Source organism: Pinus tabuliformis, chromosome 5_1, assembly GCF_031772625.1.
Source record: "Pinus tabuliformis cultivar Carrire ecotype Pingquan chromosome 5_1, CPIR1, whole genome shotgun sequence".
Lineage (NCBI taxonomy): Eukaryota > Viridiplantae > Streptophyta > Pinopsida > Pinales > Pinaceae > Pinus > Pinus tabuliformis.
In genome coordinates, this window is record NC_142305.1 from 98520019 (window position 1) to 98542636 (window position 22618).

A 22618-nucleotide genomic window follows, 5' to 3' on the forward strand; every position below is an offset into this window, starting at 1 on the left:
ATTTATAGCAGCCCTTTGCTGAGATATTGATATTATTCAAGAGGTTAGGCACATCAGTTCTATATTTGTTTCATCCATTGGTCTCCCAAATTAAAAAAAAAAAAAAAAAAAAAAAACCCAAAACATTTATCTTAGATGCTCTGGGATAATAGATGACCATTATTATCTCATAGGTACAACAATCCCAAGGTGTCTTTTCAAATCTAGTTTTGAGAAGATATGGTCTTCTCCAATTAAATTCCAAATTAAATATCCATATCCCAAGGTGTCGTCTCAAATCTACTTGGGAGAAGATATTGTTATGAAACCAGCTCACAAAAAGATAGAAAAGATAGATCAATGCCTTAGAATTCAGCCTCTTCAAGGGGGCAACCTCCTTTACATTACATAAATGAACAATTCTTCGATGATACAAATGACAAGACCTCCTTTCTATATATAGGAGACTAAGGAGTCATAATATAATCAGAGCCAAAATAACAATAATAATGTAAGGGCACAATAATAACAATAGTGGGCTTCTATGGGGCACAATAGTAACAATATGGGGACTACATGGGTACAACAATATAATAAGAGGGTTGTAGTAATAACAATAAGGGGTTACACTAGTAGTATAGGGGCCGAACATGCCCCTCTCCTTCAAAAAGTGTTGTCCTCAACACTTGAGTAGTTCTTGATGCTGCTGTAGAATATTCTTTTCCTCCCATGTGGAATCTTTAGTGGGTAAGTTCTTCCACTTGATGAGATACTTTGAAATTGATTGATTTCGTAGTTGTCGATTTCTTGTTTCTGTGACTGCTCTAGGTTCCAATATGATTTTTCCTTCCTCTTCAAGTTCTAGCAATATTGTTTGAATTGGGATCTTCTACAACTTTTGAATGAGTGGCCACACTTCTTCATCCTTCTTCCATTCATCCCTTGCTTCGTTTATCCAATCTGGTTGGATAATAGAAATAGCACAAAACAATGCTTCCACATCCTTATCCTTTCTTAAGAGTACATCTGCAACAACATTTTGCTTCCATTTTCTATAGATGATGTCAAACTCATAACCCAATATATTTGTGACCCATTTTTCTATTCTTCTATAGATAATATTTGTTCTAAAAAGTATTTAAGACTATCATGATCCATTTTTACCTTGAAGTGCCTTCCCATTCAGTAAGGTCGTCATTTATTAAATGCATATAGTATTTCCAACATTTCCTTCTCATAAATAGCTTGCTTGAGATGTAGAAGTAAAAATACCCAATCACCTACATCAAAACAATTTTCACTACAATGTTGATCTACCTGTTGTTTCATTCAATTTTGCACCAAAGTGGCATTATCCTTTAAAAGTTGGAGAACTTGTTGTTGATGCTCGATGTGATATTTCACTGCTTGAACCTTTTTCTTCTTGATATGTCCTTCTATCTTGAGAGTTTGAGGAGTGGTAATTTCTTCCAATGCTTTACAAGATATGGTTGGATTCATTTCTTGATGCTCAATGTGATCTTTCACTTCTTGAACATTTTTCTTCTTGATATGTCCTTCTATCTTGATAATTTGAGGAGTAGTAATTCCGGCCAATGCATTACAATATATGGTTGGATTCATTTCTTCTTTCTCGATGTGATCTTTCACTTCTTGAACCTTTTTCTTCTTGATATGTCCTTCTATCTTGAGAGTTTGAGGAGTGGTAATTCTTGCCAATGCTTTACAAGATATGGTTGGATTCATTTCTTCTTTCTTTGGGGTTGGTTCCTGGTGTATATACTCTTCTTTTGATGTTTCTTGATCCTTTTCTTCCTCCTCTTCATAATCTATGTAAAATAATTTCTTCTCAGCACACTTATGACCTTTAGTGCATTTTCTATCACAATTGTAATAAAGCCCTTTTTCTCTTTTCTCTTCCAATTGTTCTGGTGTAACCCTTGTAGGTTGTGGAAGGCTAGGAGAAACAACACTTCCATTATTATAGTTGTGAGGGGTAGACTTCCCTATTGCCATAATTTTACTTTCCACTATGTAACAAAGCTCTTTTACTCTTTCCAATTGTTGTGGTGTTGCTCTAAAGAAGGTGTTGCTCTTTGTATCCTCATAATGTGCTATCATTTCCTCTGTGAAAATTGACCACGTAACAAGTTGTTTACGAGAACAAAGCCTTTTATACCATAAAAATTGATCTGGTTCTAAATATGAAGATGAAATACATACCTTTTGTAACAGTGGTACACCATGTAGATCAAAATATTGCTCCATCTGAAGTATCGAATTTACCGGATCCTTGCCATCAAACTTCCTCATCTTGCTTTTTCTTGATTTTAGGAGCTCAATAATGTAAGGGCACAATAATAACAATAGTGGGCTTCTATTAGGTTCCCTGGGCTAGGAAATCATTCCTAGTTGGCTGGGAGGTAAATTCAGTCGAGTAGCTGAGAAGAGCATCCCAACAGAGTCACAACATCTTAACCAAGCTATTGGAACAGGTATTCTTCCATTATTGATTACTTATGTAAATTGTTGCAATGAAATACTTACTTGTTTAATATGTTGTAAATAAATTTTAATTGTATATGATCATCAAATAAATGTTGAGTTATAAATAAATTATTTTCATCCTTATTGTGTTTAAATTAAATAAATTTATTTTTAGTTAAAGGACCATAGGTTGGATCCTCAATAAATGGAATCTTTTGGGGTAAACATTTTCTACATAAGTGACACTTGATCTAGCGCTCTTAAATAGACAAATGCCTTTCTAACCAGAAGGATCAGCTCACTTTGGAGTCTATATGCAAAATTTATGCACCTAAAAGTTGGCCTTCCTATTTCAACCACCATAATTAGAGAGGATGCCACACGATGATGAAGAAGACTCTAGAAAAGTCAATATTTTAACTCTAATTAAGATTTGAAGTAGTCAAACTTAATCAGTATTAGGTTATCGAGTTGTGTTATACCCTAGCCACTAGGAGGAAATAGGGCTCCAATGGTAAATGATGAAAATGGTTTTCCAATACATGTTCTCTCAAGCATAGAGCTCTATTTGTTATGTGTCAGAAATCCTCCCATGTCAGGCCCCTATACTACTAGTGTAACCCCTTATTGTTATTAGTACAACCCCCTTATTATATTGTTGTACCCATGTAGTCCCATATTGTTACTATTGTGCCCCATAGAAGCCCACTATTGTTATTATTGTGCCCTTACATTATTATTGTTATGTTTGCTCTGATTATATTATGACCGTTTAGACTCCTATATATAGAAAGGAGGCCTTATCATTTGTATCATCCAAGAATTGTTCATTTGTGTAATGTAAAGGAGGTTTCCCCCTCGAAGAGGCTTATTTCTAAGGCGTTCATCTATCTTTTCTATCTTTTTGTGAGCTGGTTTCATAACATTTGGTATCAGAGCTTTGGATTCTAGGGTTTTCGCTGCTCCAAACAAGACATCGTGGCATTTTCGCTATAAATTTTTTTTTGCGACGTTTCAGAAGCTTAAAAAAAACCCATTTGAGCCGAAATCGCACTGAAGCTCACATCCAAATTTCAGATCTTGTCTCGCTACATTTGCGGAGATATGATCTGAGGAAGTTAGGGTTTTTGCAGACTCCTAAATTACATTCTAAATAGGTGACCTGGGGAAAATCGTCATAACTTTTTTTTTTAGCATCAAATTGAAATTTCGTAAGAAGCTACAGAAAGAGGACGGACTGTAGTTTCCTGTGTATATTTTTCAGATCCTAAGGTCAAAACAATGACACGTGGCACTTCATACAAGTTCACTCTTCGGAAAAGGTATATAATCAGGTCATCTTGGAATATTGTGCATAACTCTTTCTTGGAGAATCCAATTTTGATCAGACTGGTGGAGTTAGAAAGAAGACACAGTGGGCTACTATAGGTCACGATTTCGAAACTAGAATATCTGAAATTACAGAGTTACAGTCATTTCAAAATCGAGCTCCTAAAATCAAGAAAAAGTGAGATGCGGAAGTTTGATGGCAAGGATCTAGTAAATTGGATACTATAGATGGAAAAATATTTTGATCTACATGGTGTACCACTGTTACAAAAGGTATGTATTACATCTAATTATTTAGAGCCGAATCAAGTTTTATGGTATAAAGGGCTTTGTTCTCGTAAACCACTTGTCACGTGGTCAATTTTCACGGAGGAAATGATAGCACATTATGAGGATACAAAGAGAAACTCCTTCTTTAACCAATTGATGAATCTCAAACAAAAGGGTTCAATGGAAGAGCACATTGAAGACTTTAAAAAATTGAATAGAAGGGTAAATTATATTCCAGAGAAGCAAAGGATTGATGTCTTCATAGGGACTTTAAAGGATAACGTTCAACATGAGGTTTGTTTTTGGGAATCTGATTCATTGGAGAAGGCATTTAGGTTGGTAAGAAAAGGGGAAAGCAAAATTATGGAAACAATGAATTCTACCCCTAACAACTATAAACATGGAAGTGTTGTTTCTCCTAGGCTTCCAAAACCTACAACGCTTACATGACAAAAATTGGAAGAAAAAAGAGCAAAAAGGCTTTGTTACAATTGTGATAGAAAATGCACTAAAGGTCATAGGTGTGCTGAGAAGAAATTATTTTCATAGAGTATGAAGAGGAGGAAGAAAAGGATCAAGAAACATCAAAAGAAGAGGATATACACCAAGACCCAACCCTGGAGAAAGAAGAAATGAATCTGACCATATCTTGTAAAGAATTGGCAAGAATTACCACTCAAACTCTCAAGATAGAAGGACATATCAAGAAGAAAAAGGTTCAAGAAGTGAAAGATCACATCGATAAAGAAGAAATGAATCCAACCATATCTTGTAATGCATTGGTCGGAATTACTACTCCTCAAACTATCAAGATAGAAGGACATATCAAGAAGAAAATTGTTCAATAAGTGAAAGATCACATCGAGCATCAAGAAATGAATCCGGCCATATCTTGTAAAGCATTGGAAGAAATTACCACTCCTCAAACTCTCAAGATAGAAGGAATTATCAATAAGAAAAAGGTTCAAGCAGTGAAATATCACATCGAGCATCAACAACAAGTTCTCCAACTTTTAAAGGATAACGCCACTTTGGTGCAGAATCAAATGAAAAAACAGGTAGATCAACATCGCAGTGAAAAATGTTTTGATGTAGGTGATTGGGTATTTTTATGGTTACATCTCAAGCAAGCTATTTATGAGAAGGAAATGTTGGCAATACTACATGCACTTAAGAAATGGCGACCTTACCTAATGGGAAGACACTTCAAGGTAAAAATGGATCATGATAGTGTTAAATACAATTTAGAACAAATATTATCATTAGAAGAACATAAAAAATGGGTCACAAATATGTTGGGTTATGACTTTGACATCATCTACAGAAAAGGGAAGATTCTTTTGTTGCAGATGCACTCTCAAGAGAGGATGAGGATGTGGAAGCATTGTTTTGTGCTATTTCTATTATCCAACCAAATTGGATAAACGAAGCAAGGGATGAATGGAAGAAGGACAAAGAAGTGTGGCCATTCATTCAAAAGTTGCAGAATATCCCAATTCAAACAATATTGCCAAAACTTGAAGAGGAAGCAAAAATCATATTGGAACCTAGAGCAGTCACAAAAACAAGAACCTGACAGCTACAAATCGATCAATTTCAGAGTATCTCATCAAGTGGAAGAACTTACGTGCTAAATATTCCACATGGGAGGACAAGAATTTTATACAGAAGCATCAAGAACTACTCGAGCGTTGAGGACAACACTTTTATAAGAAGAGGGGTATGTCAGGTCCCTATATTACTAGTGTAACCCCTTATTGTTATTAGTACAACCCCCTTATTATATTGTTGTACCCATGTAGTCCCCATATTGTCACTATTGTGCCCCATAGCAGTCCACTATTGTTATTATTGTGCCCTTACATTATTATTGTTATGTCGGCTATGATTATATTGTGACCCCTTAGACTCCTATATATAGAAATGAGGTATTTTCATTTGTATCATCCAAGAATTGTTCATTTGTGTAATGTAAAGGAGCTTGCCCCCTCAAAGAGGCTTATTTCTAAGGCGTTCATCTATCTTTTCTATCTTTTCGTGAGCTGGTTTCATAACTGTTATAGACATTTTTGTGCTCTACAACCCCAAGCATGAAATGTCCATAAACCAAGGGCTCCTAAGTCCCTAAAAGTGTTGTTCTAACCCCTAAAAGAACAAGGTCAACAGATTACACCTTCTCCTAGAAGTTCTCCATGAAAAACTACTCAAAATTGGTCAAAACAGGATCATTGCAGCTGCTCCACTAGCTATGTGTGTTGCATCTCACCCAAATGCACTGTGGGGGTGTGTTGCATTTCAAAAGTTCCTTTTGTGGGGTGCGATGGGCGAGAAATGACAAATGGCAGTGTCATTCCGCGAGGTGGAGAGGAAATGGAAGCTTCCAGAATCTTCTCCTGTGACACTTGCCTCACTGAATTCGACCAAGGATGAGTAAGAGGCCCTCAGTCTCCAAGTGGAAGCAAGAACTGTCAAAGAGAAGACACTAATCAAATCACAAGCTGACTCATCCCCCTTATAGATATCTATATATGGATCCATCATCCTAGAGATCTAGAGGCTGGAATTTTGCATATTGTAAGGAATTGTTGTTGGTTTCTAGAGACAAACATCAGATTGTTGGGTGATCTAAGCTTTGTTTGAGGTGAAGAGGGGCTTCTTTGCTGGGAGGTTGATGCTGGGTCGGAACAACTGGTTGTAACTCCTCCTGGATCTTTTCTTTCTTATCAATAAAAGCTATTTGAGTTTTCCTCCATGCTTTTGTATCATTGATGCTTGTTACATTTGTATGGTCAATTTAAATATGATCCTAGATTGTTTATGAATATAGATCCATGTCTTTGTATAGTGCTATGCTTCTGTGATCTTACAGGTACGTTGTGAAGCTGGACATGCAAGGGAGCAAGTAGCTGGGGACTATCAAAGAAGAGAGGGATCGAATGAAAGGATTAGCACAAGACAGAGGTTGGTCTTTCTATTCCTCTCTATCTATAATTCATAAAGGAAAAACATAAGTAGCTTTTCTCTGTTTGTTTCTACGGCAGCTGTCACACCTTAGTGGGATAGAGCAGTTCTAAAAAGAAACTTTTCCCTGTAACAAAATGGCGACTCCACTGGGGAACTAATTAGTTTGTTTGTTTATCATTATTTGTTGTCTATTTCATAAACTTACAGGTAGCATTCGAACTGCATTTTCCATAACAAATGCAAAGTAGACAGCTGCTACTTCAATCCATCTACTAGATCTGTTTATGATTTAAACAACTGATTCACAAACTATCTGATTGCCCTTGTGATAGCTCTTAGATCCTCCTTAGATATACCCCTAATTGTTGCATTACTGATTGCTTCTTGCTCGGCCAAAACCCAAGAACTGAACTGCAAATTGTGACCCGGAACCCGAATAGAGTCTCGTTTCTGGCCCAGCGCAGGTATTGTTCAGAGATTCTGAATTTCAGTGCACTTCCCGAGTGGACAACCTGCGCTGCATTTCAGATTCTCTGTGTTACAGGTGCGCTGATCAGACTAGCTCTATGTAGTTGTGGCTTCTGTGATTCATTCTTTCCAGTTCTATTCCTAAATTTTGCTGCTTGTGATCAGTATATGTCTATTTGAAACCCCTTTTCCTTACTGTTATTCTGCCTCCTTTGTACAAAATAACTGTAGGTGTTTTTGTGTGTTTGTTGAGTCGTTCACAGTTCTCCTTTGCAAAAGTAGCGTAATCGTACTGTCGCCCTTTGATTTGAATCTGTCGCAAGTGTCGATTTCGATCGTAGGAAAGAGTTTGATTGTTGTTGATGGTCGATTATCCTGTTACTATTGCTTTTGGTCTGAATTTGTAATTTTCTAGTGTCAAAAACAAGTATTCATTTCAAAATCGTAAGGTGTCGTAATCGTCTCTATTTTTTATTTCGAAAAGAAGCTTGTTTATATTTGTCGCTTGAAAAGAAATTCAGATTTGTACATCAACTTTCTTTTTAGCATCCATATACTAAGAAAGTTGAAAACAAATACATGCACGTGCATTTGCATATAGACAGTTTGTTTGGCTTGATTTAGGAAAGTGCATTTACAGTGTGCTCTTTTCTCTTTGTGAAAAGATTTTGTCTTTCTTTTCCCTAGTAGCTAGGATTTTCATTGCACAAAAGAGATAAAAAGTTTGTTTATCATCTTTAGATTTCATTTTAGGAATTACATCTACATCTCGTGGTGAACCCGAAAGGAAAACTTCATAAAAAAGATCAACTTAAAATAAATTCAATGAATCTAACAACGCTTTGGAACTTAATGCACAACATTTAGAGGTCTAGGCTAAAGACGTATTCCAGTGTCGTAAAGCCTGGTAACTATTGTTCTCACTGATGGTTGGGTGATTCCTCCACTTTGAGACGATAAGCGCCAGTACAGACTTGTGCTCCCACGTACCGTCGAGTATATTTTGGGAGACCCCTATAGGCTTAAATCCTTTATCCATAGGAAGCCGTGTCTGCCGCCCTATCGATCGCAATGCACTGAACACAACATTCAGGAAGATTGACTGTCGTACCGTAAAAAGTATTCTGCAGTTTTGCAATTGGTTTGGTACTCCCTCTAACTAGACTTCCAGAGTAGTCCCTTTCGTTCCTTTTCAGGCTCCTTAACGGAAAAGGTCCATCTGAGCACTTGTCACTTCAGGCTCATTAAAAATCGAAGGAGACTAGAGTCATCTTTTGTTTTTTCTTGACTCTTAAAAACTGAAAAAACAAGTTGTGTCGAAGCGTCTAAAATTTATTTTAAACGGAATACTCATTACCCCTTTCCTACGTTGATCTTGGGTTGAGAAAATGGAATCCACCAACCAAGGAATTCCCCTTGGAGGAAATCCTAGCCCCTTCTCCTCTTGGGGAGATGTTGGTGCACCCCATATGGCCACATTGTCGCTTCCAGGACTGACAATTGGTTTACCTGTATGGCTCTTCTCAACCTCTATCGTTCAGAACACCACAATTCCTGAACAATCGAATCAATAATTAGACGAGTCCAGAGTTACCCACCAACCTTCTACTTCCTCTAATTCTTCCTCTCCTCCTTCCTCACGCTTGATGGGGCTGGTCAAGCCAAAAGTCAAGTACTTAAGGAGAATAAGGAAAAGAAGAAGAAAGAGAAGAAGAAGAAGGAGCCAAAAGCGAATGGGGGCAAACGAGTGTCGTCTAACGAAAATCCACACACTACACCGACCAGGCCTAAATCGCCATGTGTCATTTGCAAAGGAGACCACTATCACAGAGATTGTCCTTGCATCCCTCAGATCTTAAGGGACTGGTCTCCTCATTTGCACAACCCAGTGTCGTCAACCTCTGATGATCATGTTGAAAACACACCGTCAACTAGTGAAAGTGAAGCCCCAGGACAAAAAGGAAAATATAGATTTCCTTGTAAACTGTGCAAAGGCGATCATGTCGTCCACCGTTGTCCCTTCTTATACGAAGCTAAAAGATTTTTGGATGATCGTCCGGTTTCACCGTTACGACTTCCTCCTGGATATAAAAAACTCTTGCCCAGTCCGTCACTAGTTGAAAATCCGGCTGGCCCGTCCAGGTGGTCGGCCGAAGCACCTATCATTGAGGATAAACCATCTGAATCCATGCCAGACAAAAGTCAAAAGGTCGAGGTGGCAGTTGACCCGGTCTTTCCTTCAGAGGTTCCATCTTCAGATGATACAGTCACTGAAGAGAAAAAAGATGACACCGTCCAAATTCTTTTCATAAGCACAGACTCCAACGAACATGGGGGCAATTTACCCGTTCCTTTACTGCAGGAAGGAAGTTCACCAGAGTCGTACCCGGCCGTCTATTCGGTCCCACCTCCAAGAAACCTAGTTGTCTCCTTCGACTGGAATCAACTAGGCAGACCCCGTTTACCAGCTAGTATACCATTCCGAATTATTGTTCAAATATATAGAATGGTTATGGCTGGTACCATCATAGATGAAGGGGATTCTGTGAGTATCCTTTCCTCAACTGCTTGGAAAGCGCTTGGTTCGCCATCGCTTTTGCCTGAGATGAGAAATCTGACAGGCTTTGATAAAGGAACCAGTCGACCGTTAGGGATCCTTCCCGATGTGCCCATAACATTGAGAGTGAAAACCGTTCACATGAACGTAATGGTAGCTCAAGGACCCCTGGATTACAATCTACTCCTTGGATGAGACTATATTTATTGCATGGGAGCAATTGTCTCCTCACTCTTTAGAGTAATGTGTTTTCCGCACGAAGGAAGAGTGGTCAAGCTTATAGACCAGCTTTCATTTCACCTCCATTAAAATCATTTGCTCCGTTCCGTGTCATTGATGGGGGATTCATTAAGGCCCTCCTGTGACGGATCACTTCTTGTCGACATCAGCTCATTATCCAAGAAGTTGATCTAGGAACACCCCATTCAGTACTTTGAAGCTTGCATGCCTCAATGGCAAGTTTCTCACTTCTGGCGACAGGTTTACATCAATGGCCTTCGACCGAAAGATTTTGCGTGGTGTTCGACGCCAAGTCCTTTATTCACACCACGTGAATTGTACTGCAGTACCTTGAGGGTCATTATCATTATCGGTGATTCCTCTCGCGCTTGTTAACAATTTACATAATTGACTGGTAATCAAGCGATGTCTTTCCATGTCTTTCCATGTTCGACTTCAGAACATTTCTCACATGGATCGACTTGTACTTCGAGTGAAGATCGGACGAGATTGAAGACCCCGGATCTAGTTTCATCCATCCGGGCTACGATATATATTCAGGGAAATAAAGACATTAAATGTACATCATTGCAGCACAGATAATCATCCTATCAAAAGGATGATGGCTCTACCAGAATCATCAGTCTACACTCAGACGATTGTCTGTCCTATGTACATGAAAATGAATTTATAAAGCTGAGCATGGGAATGCCCTCCTCAGCTAGATCATGAGAATATTATGAAGATAATGTATTGTATTGTATCTTATTAGAGGTCTCCTCCCAGCATTGAAAGAACTTCGGATCCTCATAATAAAGCATTTCACCCGACACCAAAAGGTTAACGGCCTCATACTTTAGGGGGCAACTGTTATAGACATTTTTGTGCTCTACAACCCCAAGCATGAAATGTCCATAAACCAAGGGCTCCTAAGTCCCTAAAAGTGTTGTTCTAACCCCTAAAGGAACAAGGTCAACAGATTACACCTTCTCCCAGAAGTTCTCCATGAAAAACTACTCAAAATTGGTCAAAACAGGATCATTGCACCTGCTCCACTGGCTAGGTGCGTTGCATCTCACCCAAATGCACTGTGGGGGTGCATTGCATTCCAAAAGTCCCTTTTGTGGGGTGCGATGGGTGAGAAATGACAAATGGCAGTGTCATTCCGCGAGGTGGAGAGGCAATGGAAGCTTCTAGAATCTTCTCCTGTGACACTTGCCTCACTGAATTCGACCAAGGATGAGTAAGAGGCCCTCAGTCTCCAAGTGGAAGCAAGAACTGTCAAAGAGAAGACACTAATCAAATCACAAGCTGACTCATCCCCCTTACAGATATCTATATGTGGATCCCTCATCCCAGAGATCCAGAGGCTGGAATTTTGCATATTGTAAGGAATTGCTGTTGGTTTATAGAGACAAGCATCTGATTGTTGGGTGATCTAAGCTTTGTTTGAGGTGAAGAGGGGCTTCTTTGCAGGGAGGTTAATGCTAGGTCGGAACAACTGGTTGTAACTCCTCCTGGATCTTTTCTTTCTTATCAATAAAAGCTATTTGAGTTTTCCTCCATGCTTTTGTATCATTGATGCTTGTTACATTTGTATGGTCAATTTAAATCTGATCCTAGATTGTTTATGAATATAGATCCATGTCTTTGTATAGTGCTATGCTTCTGTGATCTTACAGGTACTTTGTGAAGCTGGACATGCAAGGGAGCAGGTAGCTGGGGACTATCAAAGAAGAGAGGGATTGAATCAAAGGATTAGCGCAAGACAGAGGTTGGTCTTTCTATTCCTCTCTATCTATAATTCATAAAGGAAAAACATAAGTAGCTTTTCTCTATTTGTTTCTAAGGCAACTATCACACCTTAGTGGGATAGAGCAGTTCTAAATAGACATTTTTCCTTGTAACAATAACATCCCACTGAATGATGTGAAAGCATTGTCATCTAGGTCGTCGAGCTCAGTGAATGGTGTGAAAGCACTATCAGATGAGGTGCCCATCTAACAAAGAATTTTGGACGTCATCTTTTCCAAAAATTCACCAGCTAACACAAGAAATAGATGACATCAAGGAAAATAACTCACAAGAAGGGTTGCATGATCACATTTACCTTGGTCATCGTATCAGCTAGAACATAAATTCCACTTGCTCATTGATGTTGAATCTATGCCACACCCATTGATGTTGAATCTTTTCCATGCTCAGCTTTCTACTTCAAAATTTCAAATAAAACAAAATATCGCCCAACGGGTTCACAAATTTGAAGTCAAATTTGAATGCTTTTGCATTGGTACTAAACACCTTTACACAATTCAAACTAGAATGGTATTAATGCCCACAATATAGCATTGCAGCATTAATTATGTGGTGATTTGACAATGTGGTAGCCCAATCTGCAATGGAATCCACATAGCACCAAAGGAAGACCAATTGCCATGTAGATGAGAATGAGGTGATTTTCGTGGTAATGCCCTACATAATCATCTGTGGCGTCTCATCTGCCTTTGGTTGTAGGGGTGTACTTGAAGTTGACCATGTAGATGTCCACTCACCAATTTCTTGGCATTGAGGATAATGCTTTGCCATGAGGAGGAGAATCAATTAAATCATCTTATATATTATTCTTTGATGATAGTTAAAATGTATACGACAATAATTATTTATATTCAATAGAGGATTTAGGTTACAACATGTGTGTTGGTTAAATCACATTAACTATATTAGATTTTATTATAAATTCTCTATAAAAAAAATACCAAGTGATTTTCAAAAGACTAAGCCACATCCTTGGTCTCATTATTATCATTATCATAGCATAATCATGATCATCCTAAGTTGTTGTTTAAGACACTTTGTTCTCTACATTGAATTGCATACAATGAAGAGATGACATTTGTTTACAAAAAGTTTAACTATATCCTTGTAAGGTTGAACTTAAGTTGATAAGTGTTTTCTAGATATTGGTTATATCATTCACTAGTTATTATTGGTTGTAGGATCCTAACTCAATTGGTTATGGAAGTATAACATGCTTTGTTTTTGAATAAAAGAAAAAAGACTACATAGCAAGTTATTCTAGTCCATCTTGTTGTTGTGAGATAGGTGAGCTAACCTTCTTTTGCCATGACAAATCTCATAAAATTTCGAGGTTTTTCTTTAGCAATGACTTAGCCTAGTTATCTAAGTATTATTCTCTTAAATTTAAGAGTTTTCCCCTTACTTTTATGGTATTTCTTTTGTCCTTGATCTTTCACCCATAGTACCAAACATTTCCTTCACCTAGAATTAATCCACAACACAACTCAAACTAAAATCAATTTCATGACCAAGTCTTTAAAGCTTCTTTTATTTCTATTACTTTAAAATAAGGTCTTCATATAGACAATCAAGATCACAATGGGAATTAGTATTTAATTTATGATTTGGTTAATTGTATTTTAGCATTAAAATCTTTTAGCAAAATGTTAAAACAAACAACAAATTGTTAAAAAAAAAAAAATTAAACTCCTCTCCCTACCATAAATGTGGATTTGTAAGATAATTTTATTTTATATTAAAAGAGGGTTCGAATATAACTTTTGGATATAGAAAGAGGATTTGCATATTAATAAAATGAAAGAAATTATTTTTTTATATTTAGATTTTTTAATTAAAATTGAATAGTAATCTTTTAGGATAATTTTTTTTTAATTCGATTTTATGAAAACTCAAAACTCAAATGGGTAATTTCAACTCTTAATTACTAAATTTAAAACGAAATAAATAAATAACTCAAAAGGATCAAAATTAACATTAAACCAACAAAACGAAAAAAATAACAAGCTTAAAAAATGTATACTATGGCATAAGAAAAATCATAAAATAATTATATATCTAAATATGTGGACATGTTGGATGAGCAGCTGCGAAAAACTGGACACGACGTCTTCCCAAATCTGCGCCATGGTCGTAGACACCCTACAGAGGGCGAGAGTGGCAATGAAGATAAGATCGGAGGAGGCGGCTGCGAAGACGAGGCGTTATCAGCTATGAAGGCAACACATTTGAGAGGCGTGAGGAAAACGCCATGGGGGAGATTCGCCACTGAGATCAGAGATCCCTTGAAGAAAACCAGAGTGTGGCTCGACAGTTTTGACACCGCAGAGGAGGCTGCCCGAGCGTACATGACGCTGCTAGATACATCAATTCATTTGGGTAATAACTGTTTTGCCAAAATATTTTGGATCTCTTGGGATATATATATTAAATTGTTTTCCGAGAGATTCTATGAACTTCGATTATGGTGGGTTTGAAGGTTTTGCCGAACACTTAGTTACAGATTTCTATTTTGTCCGGTGAATAATTTTTCAGCTGTACACTAAAGTCGGCCCGACAGTAAAGGTTTAGCATAACAGTCGAGCACAAAATGTGAGAACAATCAATCTGGTTGAAAATGTTATAAAATTTAAATCAACACTTTAACAAAGACTGGCAAGTATGAATGAAACTCAAAACAATTATCTAGGTTTCTAAATATTTTGGGGGAGGGACTAAGTTAACCAAAGAGAAAAATTAAAATTATGAACAATAATTTAAAATATTTATCAGTTATTCTCACTTGTTCTTTGTTTTTTAGATGACTTCCACTACTATTCATACAATTAAGAATTAAATTCCAAAATTTATCGTTACTTTGATAAGTGTTTTTTTGTTGGCTTTGAGTGCTTAAACATTGTCCACCCAGCCAATCAGAATGCCTAGATTTCGCCTTTCTAGTTAACAGAATCATGACATGTGTTTGCCTTTCAACTTGCCATCTTTCCAATTTCTGGCTAATTTATTTCTCCTGCAGAATTGTCGAAAAAAACTAAAAACTACAGGTGGTCGTTGAGCGTTTATGGTCTAACTTATTGTATGACATGCCTGACATGCCATCCCTTCTCATTGTCCCGTTACGCCATCAGACACTGGTCCCCCTATCGATGTTGAACAAAGAAAATAATAAGTGCTTTACCAATCTGCTCAAGCAAGGCTCCAAAGAGGACCAGTCGTGCCCTATGATGCGATCCAACAGCAATTAATCATGGGGAGAAAGGGATGGATCTATGCATCTATCACACACATTTAACTAGCATGGAGCTATGTGTCTATCACACGCCATAGAAACTCTTTTAATGTAATCTGGTGCAGCAACTTGCAAATTGTTTCACTGCATCCGCCCGATAGGAAGAGGTAACTTTTGTCTATTTCCCTCTGTAGTGTTTGTTTTGCCTGTGCCTCTCAGTAGTTTTATACACCCAACCTTTTGTTACCTTTTGTTTCGTATCATTGAATTATTTTCAAGTACATTTCCACTTCAAAAAAAATCTTGTCTCTTTTAAAATGTTTACAGATCAGGCATTCTCTATTTGTTTAGTGATCTCCTTTCAAACATAATTGTTGAGAAAATGAGACAAATAACAGTAAAATGCCTATTAGCATCTTAACATTCTATGTGCCATATTCTATCAACTCTCGGCTCTCGGCAATGACGTGCAGCTATGATTGGCAAGACCTCATGTCTCTTGCTTCTGGCTAGGCCTCCTTCCTGTCTATGATCAACTTTGATTGGCACAGCTATGACGGACCCATCCTCCCTAAGGTTGGGGTTCTTTCATCTATATCCTGTCTCTAAACTTCACTTCCTCCCTAATGTTGGGGTTCTTTCATCTATATCCTAGCTCTAAACTTCACTTTGCCTCAGTTGACACTTTGTCCCTCAACAAGATATGAGATACTGAATTGATTAAAATTCCTATTAGCATCTTAACATTCTATGAGATACCAAATTGACTATCCATCACTACCGAAAGACTATGATATATGCACCTTATGATGAGCCATGATACATTTACTTGATGAACCATGAGAATTTCTAGCAGTTTGTAGAGTTTCAACAATGTTATTCTTACACAGTTGGCACAAAAAGAAAGAAAAAAAGCCCAAGAACGCCATTTTTACTATGTTATTATCCTTTACTTGTTGCAAAAATTCACTTATTGTTAACTACCAGAAAAATCAATGTTAAGAATGCATGTTCTCTGACACCCCAAACACACATTCGTTTTCCAGTGGTGGCAATAAAAACCACATGTTTTCTTATTGCTTTGTCATCACGAAACTTTAGGATATTATATGGACTGGAAATCAGCCAAAATCCAGAGCAAGACTTTCCATGACGAACTAGAAATTATCAAGGAGACAGTTTGGGACCAAACTTTCACTCATGTAAGATAACTGGAATACTTCACTCTATAGTGTTTGATTTTCCTTCCTCTGTAGATTCTGCTCTTCAAAGCTTCTTCTTAGCCTTTTCCCAAACTTTTTGTAGCTCATTGTGCAAAGAGCTCCCTATCACCTTGAGGGCAAGTGGTAAACCCGTACACACTACTTCAACCTACAGATTTTTTCAGTTAAACATGTTAATCTTGCAGAAATATATAGCATTATAATTTTTTCTTGACTTATATCACAACACACTGTGGTTGTCAACTATCTTATTTTATACCTATAAAATCATTTATATGTCAAACGGATAGAAAATCAATCTAGATTTGAACATTTTATAATAGGATGCAAAGCATTCGAGCAAGACAAAGAAACCAACAGTTACGGTATGAGATTTTAAATAGTATGTCATTTGCATACCTGTTTAACAACAACTTTGTCTTTTGTTCTTGGAATCGAAGGTTGTCCAAGGGCCTCCATAATGTATTAGCAACTTACTTGCAAATGACTACAAAATGTACTAGTTGCAAAGGATTCCAAAATGTATTAGCAGCAGACAAGAATGCCAAAATGTATTAGCAGCAAACAAAAATGCCAGATAAGATGTATTAGTAGCAGACAAGAATGCCAAATGCAATTAACTTACAGTGCAATCAGAGAGTAAACAAAAAAATCCCATGGTTGCCCCATAGTCTAGAGACGTGTGTAATAGTTTCACCATGTCTTGCTTTTCTTATGGAAGCATCTGACGCTGAGTGAGCCCTATGAGACCTCCATCACAGCTACCTTTCCTACGCCTCTGGCTTTTCTCATGGAAGCGTCTGATCATTATGAGGCCGAGTAAGCCCTGTAAGACCTTTATCATAGCTACCTCACCTATGCCACTTTTCTCATTACCATGTATTTCCCCATTTTTGAACCACATTCAGGAGCCACAATCGAGCACCACTGTTCTAACCCATAAGTAAAATTCGAAACTAAAAATAGACACACGTGCCATTCTCTCTCACTAATCTTATTGCATGAAGAACGCAACGCGGAACTCTCACTAATCTTGTTGCATGAAGAACGCAACACAGAAGAGCAAGAGTTGAAGAGTGTTTATTGTGTTACATGGTATCCTAGTAAAATTGGAAGCAAGAAAAGAGATAGGCACGTGTCGTTGGATCTGCTTGCATGAATAACACCATGTTTATTGAGATACAAGTTAGCCAGATGCAAGAATAACACAATTTTTATTTAGTTCAAAAAAAAAAAAAAACTTTTCACAACTCATGTTTTATTTAGAGCGCGGACTTTCAATATTGATAGTAACTACTCACTAATATATATTCATAAATATGTTCAAATAAACCTCACCAAAAAGACTACCTCTTAGAGAATTATAAACAATTTTAGATTATACTTTAGGACCAAAAGTTTGGTTTCAACTCTATCAACATTTCCAATACACCTACTATTTTTATCTATTAATCTCTAAGAACATGAAGTTGGAATCTCTATGAACATGGGCTAATTTGCACTGAGTGTTCAAGATATGTTTATTGTGAGCAATCATTTTTATGATGGGGAATTCATATTATGAATCAATAAAGAAACTCAATATTTCAATATGCCATGAGTCATTGGTGCATGATGGGTGTTTGTGGTTAGGAAAACCCATCCCCATAACAGATATGTTGATCCATTGAATAACGAAGTTTCCTTATAGAGGGGCAAACCCCGCCAAGGAGTTTGGAGGAAAGATCAAAGAGAAGGAGCTCGCGGATAAAATGAAAACTGAGTTTGGGCTAATCAAGAAGTCGCACGGATTTTCTGTCCGCTCAATTACAGACCAAGAGATGTAGTTTTCCACTCAAATTTTAGTAGAGATGATCATGAGAAAATGTCGCACGGATGAGGTTCCGACACCAATAATTCCGTTGGTTGCACAGTGCACAAACGGGGTGCAGTACAACTAGGCACAATACCTTTGCAAGGAGTTCTTAGCAAACTGCCACAAAGCACAGGAGGAGAGCAAGGCATTTCACTATGCCTGGCTCCTGTTGCTAATTGTATTAGTTGCATGGCGACTATCGGAGGATAGTCAGTTCCCTCTGCAGGAAGAAGATTTACCAGAGGCAGCGAAGTTCGCTTCGCTGTGGGTGACGAAGGATCCGGAGAGGATCATGGAGTCAAAGGTATTCTGGATATTGGTCGAGATGGACCTCCGCAAAGTTATAAGTCAAAAGCCAAGGTTATCTCCAACCTTTTTTGAGTAGTTGCGAGCCTTCATGGAATTTAAGGCTAACTTCCATAATGTCTCTATGGGTGAGGCAAGACCCTAAGAAGATGGAAAAATTTGCTATACTTGGTCATGGAGGCCGATGCGCAGGAAATTGTGGGACTATTGCTAGTGTTGGGTCCCTATAATACTAGTGATTACCCCATTAATACTGTATTTATACCTCTTATTTATATTGTTGTGCCCCTATTACCCCCATATTTTTATTTCTGTGCCCCATAGAAGCCTGGCTTTATATTATTATTGTTAGGTCGGCTGGATTATATTGTGACTCCTTAGACTCCTATATATAGAAAGGAGGTTTTGTCATTTGTATCATCCAAGAATTGTTCATTTATGTAATGTAAAGGAGGTTGCCCCCTCGAAGAGGCTGAATTCTAAGGCGTGGATCTCTCTTTTCTATCTTTTTGTGAGCTGGTTTCATAACATTTGGTATCAGAGCTTTGGATTCTAGGGTTTCGCTGCTCCAAACAGGTCATCGTGGCATTTTCGCTATACCTTTTTTCCTGTGACGTTTCAGAAGTCGCAAAAAAAACCCATTTGAGAAGAATTGGCGCTGAACCTTGGGTCCGAATTTCAGAGCTTTTCGCGCGATATTTTCGGAGATATGATCTGAGGAAGTTGGCCTTTCTGCAGACTCCTGAATTACATTCAAAACAGGTGACCTGGGGAAAATCGTCATAACTCTCTCTCTGAGGATCGGATTGAAATTTCATAAAAAGGTACAGAAAGAGGACGGACTGTAGTTTCTTGTATGTGTGTTTCAGATCCAAAGGTTGAAACAGTGACTCGTGGCACGTCGTACAAGTTCGCTCTACTGAACCAGTCTAAAAGCAAGTCACTGTGGGAGATTTCACATAACTCTTACTTGGAGAATCCAATTTGGCTCAGACTTGTGGCATTGGAAAGAGGATGCAGAAGGCTACTACAGGTAGCAATTTCAGAACTGGATGATCCGAAATTACAGAGATACATCAGATTCAATATCAGGCTTCTATAAAGTGAAAAAAGGTGTGTAGTTTTTTTTAAATTTTTATGTAAACTTGGTTTAACGGAATTCAAAGGGCATAGTAAAGCATTATTATCGGTAACTGATGCCCCGAGGAAAGAAAATGCAAACACCTAGTAAGGAACCTGAAAGCTCTAGCATGACTCATGAAGAAGAGGAAGAAATGCTACATGATATATCAAAATTACAAGAACAAGTGCAACAAATGTCACGCTCACAAAAGCTAACAGAAGCTAAGATAAGTGGCGTGGAATCTAAGATAAATGGCGTGGAATCTAAGATAAAGGGCATGGAAGCTAAGATGGAGGATTCGATGGTAAATTTGAAGATAGATTTGAAGGCAGACATGGAAGAATTGAAGAAGTTGCTACAAGAAAGGGTCACTAATGGTGAAAAGGTAGTAAAGGAAACTCATGATGAGAACAAAAGAAATGTTAATCATGATTCCATAGACTCTAATGTTGGATCGAAGACTCACCATGTTCCAAAAATCGATATGAGGAAGTTTGATGGCAAGGATCCCGCCACATGGATATTACAGATGGAGCAATTCTTCGATCTCAATAATGTGCAAAACACACAAAAGGTACGTATGGCAACTTTATATTTGGAACCAAATCAGTTTGTATGGTATCAATGGCTTTGTTCTCGTAAAAAATTTATCACTTGGGCAATTTTTACGGAAGAATTGATAGCACATTATGAGGATACAAAAAGCAACACTTTTTTTAGCCAATTGATAAGTCTCAAACAAAAGGGTTCAATAATGGAGCACATTGAGGAGTTCCAAAAATTGAACATAAGGGTAAAAGATATTCCAGAGGAGCATAGGATTGATGTGTTCATAGGGTCTTTAAAGGATAATATCCAACATGATGTGCGCCTTTGGGAACCTGATTCATTAGAGAAGGCATTCAGGTTAGCAAGAAAAATGGAAAGCAAAATTATGGCAACTAGGAAGCATACCATTCACAACTATAAAGATGGAAGTGTTGTTGCCCATAGTCTTCCACAACCTACAAGGTTGACACCACAACAATTGGAAGAAAAAAGAGCAAAAGGGCTTTGTTACAATTGTGATAGCAAATACACAAAAGGTCATAAGTGTGCTGAGAAGAAATTATTCTACATAGATTGTGAAGAGGAAGAAGAAAAGGAGCAAGAAAGGTCAAAAGAAGAGGATATATTCCAGGAACAAAGCCTAGATGAAGAACAAATAAATCCGACCATATCTTGTAATGCATTGGCGGGAATTACCACTCCTCAAACCATCAAGATAGAAGGACAAATCAAGAAGAAAAAGGTAATAGTGTTGATTGATTCAGGAAGCACCCACAATTTTATTCATTGTAGGGTAGCAAAAGAATTGAATTGCTTCCTATATCCAGCACCAGAGTGTCAAGTGATGATTGCAAATGGAGGAACAATAAATTGCTCTGGAAAGTGCCATAATATCAAGCTATCCATGGGAGAATATGTATTGACTAGCCCAATGCTTTCCATTCCAATGGGAGGTGCTGATGTTGTACTAGGAGTCCAATGGCTACAATCCTTGGGTACAATAGCTTTTAATTTTCAAGAACTTTTCATCAAATTTTCTTGGAAGGAAAGGAAGTTGAATTAAGGGGTATTGCAGGGAAACCAGGAAAGATAATCAGCTCTAATGGTATGACAAAGCTTCTAAAAAAGGAGCAAAGAGGTGTAATTGCACAATTATGTTCGCTAGATGTTTCCACATTGGAATCATCTATTTCTCCAGATCTCCAAAAAGTCTTGGACAATCATTCCAAGGTATTTGAGACTCCCAAAGGTCTCCCACCTATGCGTGATCATGATCATGCTATTCATCTGATTCCAGGAAGTGTTCCTCCAAACATCAGGCCGTACAGATATCCCTATGTCCAAAAAAGTGAAATTGAACGTATGGTTGCAGAAATGCTAGAGGCTGGTATAATTCAACCGAGTCAAAGTTCTTTCTCAGCTCCAGTAGTATTGGTGCACAAGAAGGATGGATCATGGCGCATGTGTCCAGATTATAGGGAGCTCAACAAGCTCACTATTAAAGATAAGTTCCCCATTCCTGTTATTGATGAATTACTGGATGAATTGCATGGATCAATTTACTTCACCAAGTTGGATCTTCGTTCGGGATATCATCAAATCAGAATGAAGATTGAAGACATTCCAAAAACGGCATTTAGAACTCATGAGGGTCATTATGAATTTTTGGTCATGCCTTTTGGCCTTACCAATGCACCTTCAACATTTCAAGGTTTGATGAATTCAATTTTCAAACCATTCCTTAGAAAATTTGTGTTAGTATTTTTTGATGATATACTAATCTACAGCAAGTCTTGGAAGGATCATGTTGAACATGTTGACAGGGTGCTACAACTATTGGAGGAGAAACAATTATATGCAAAAAGATCCAAATGTTTCTTTGGAGTCCAGGAGGTGGAATATTTGGGTCATATTGTATCTCATGAAGGAGTTAAGGTAGACCCTAGCAAAATTAAAGCCATTAAGGAATGGAAAATCCCCACATCCATAAAGCATCTGCGAGGATTTCTTGGGTTGACAGGGTATTATCGCAAGTTTGTTAAGAATTATGGGAGAATAGCAGCACCTCTAACAACATTATTGAAGAAAGATTCATTTTCATGGACTCCGGAAGCAACAAAGGCCTTTGAACATCTTAAAGAGGCAATGTGCCAAGCACCGGTCTTAGCTACACCGGACTTCACAAAAACCTTTATTGTGGAATGTGATGCTTCAGGAAATGGAATTGGTGCTGTTCTAATGCAAG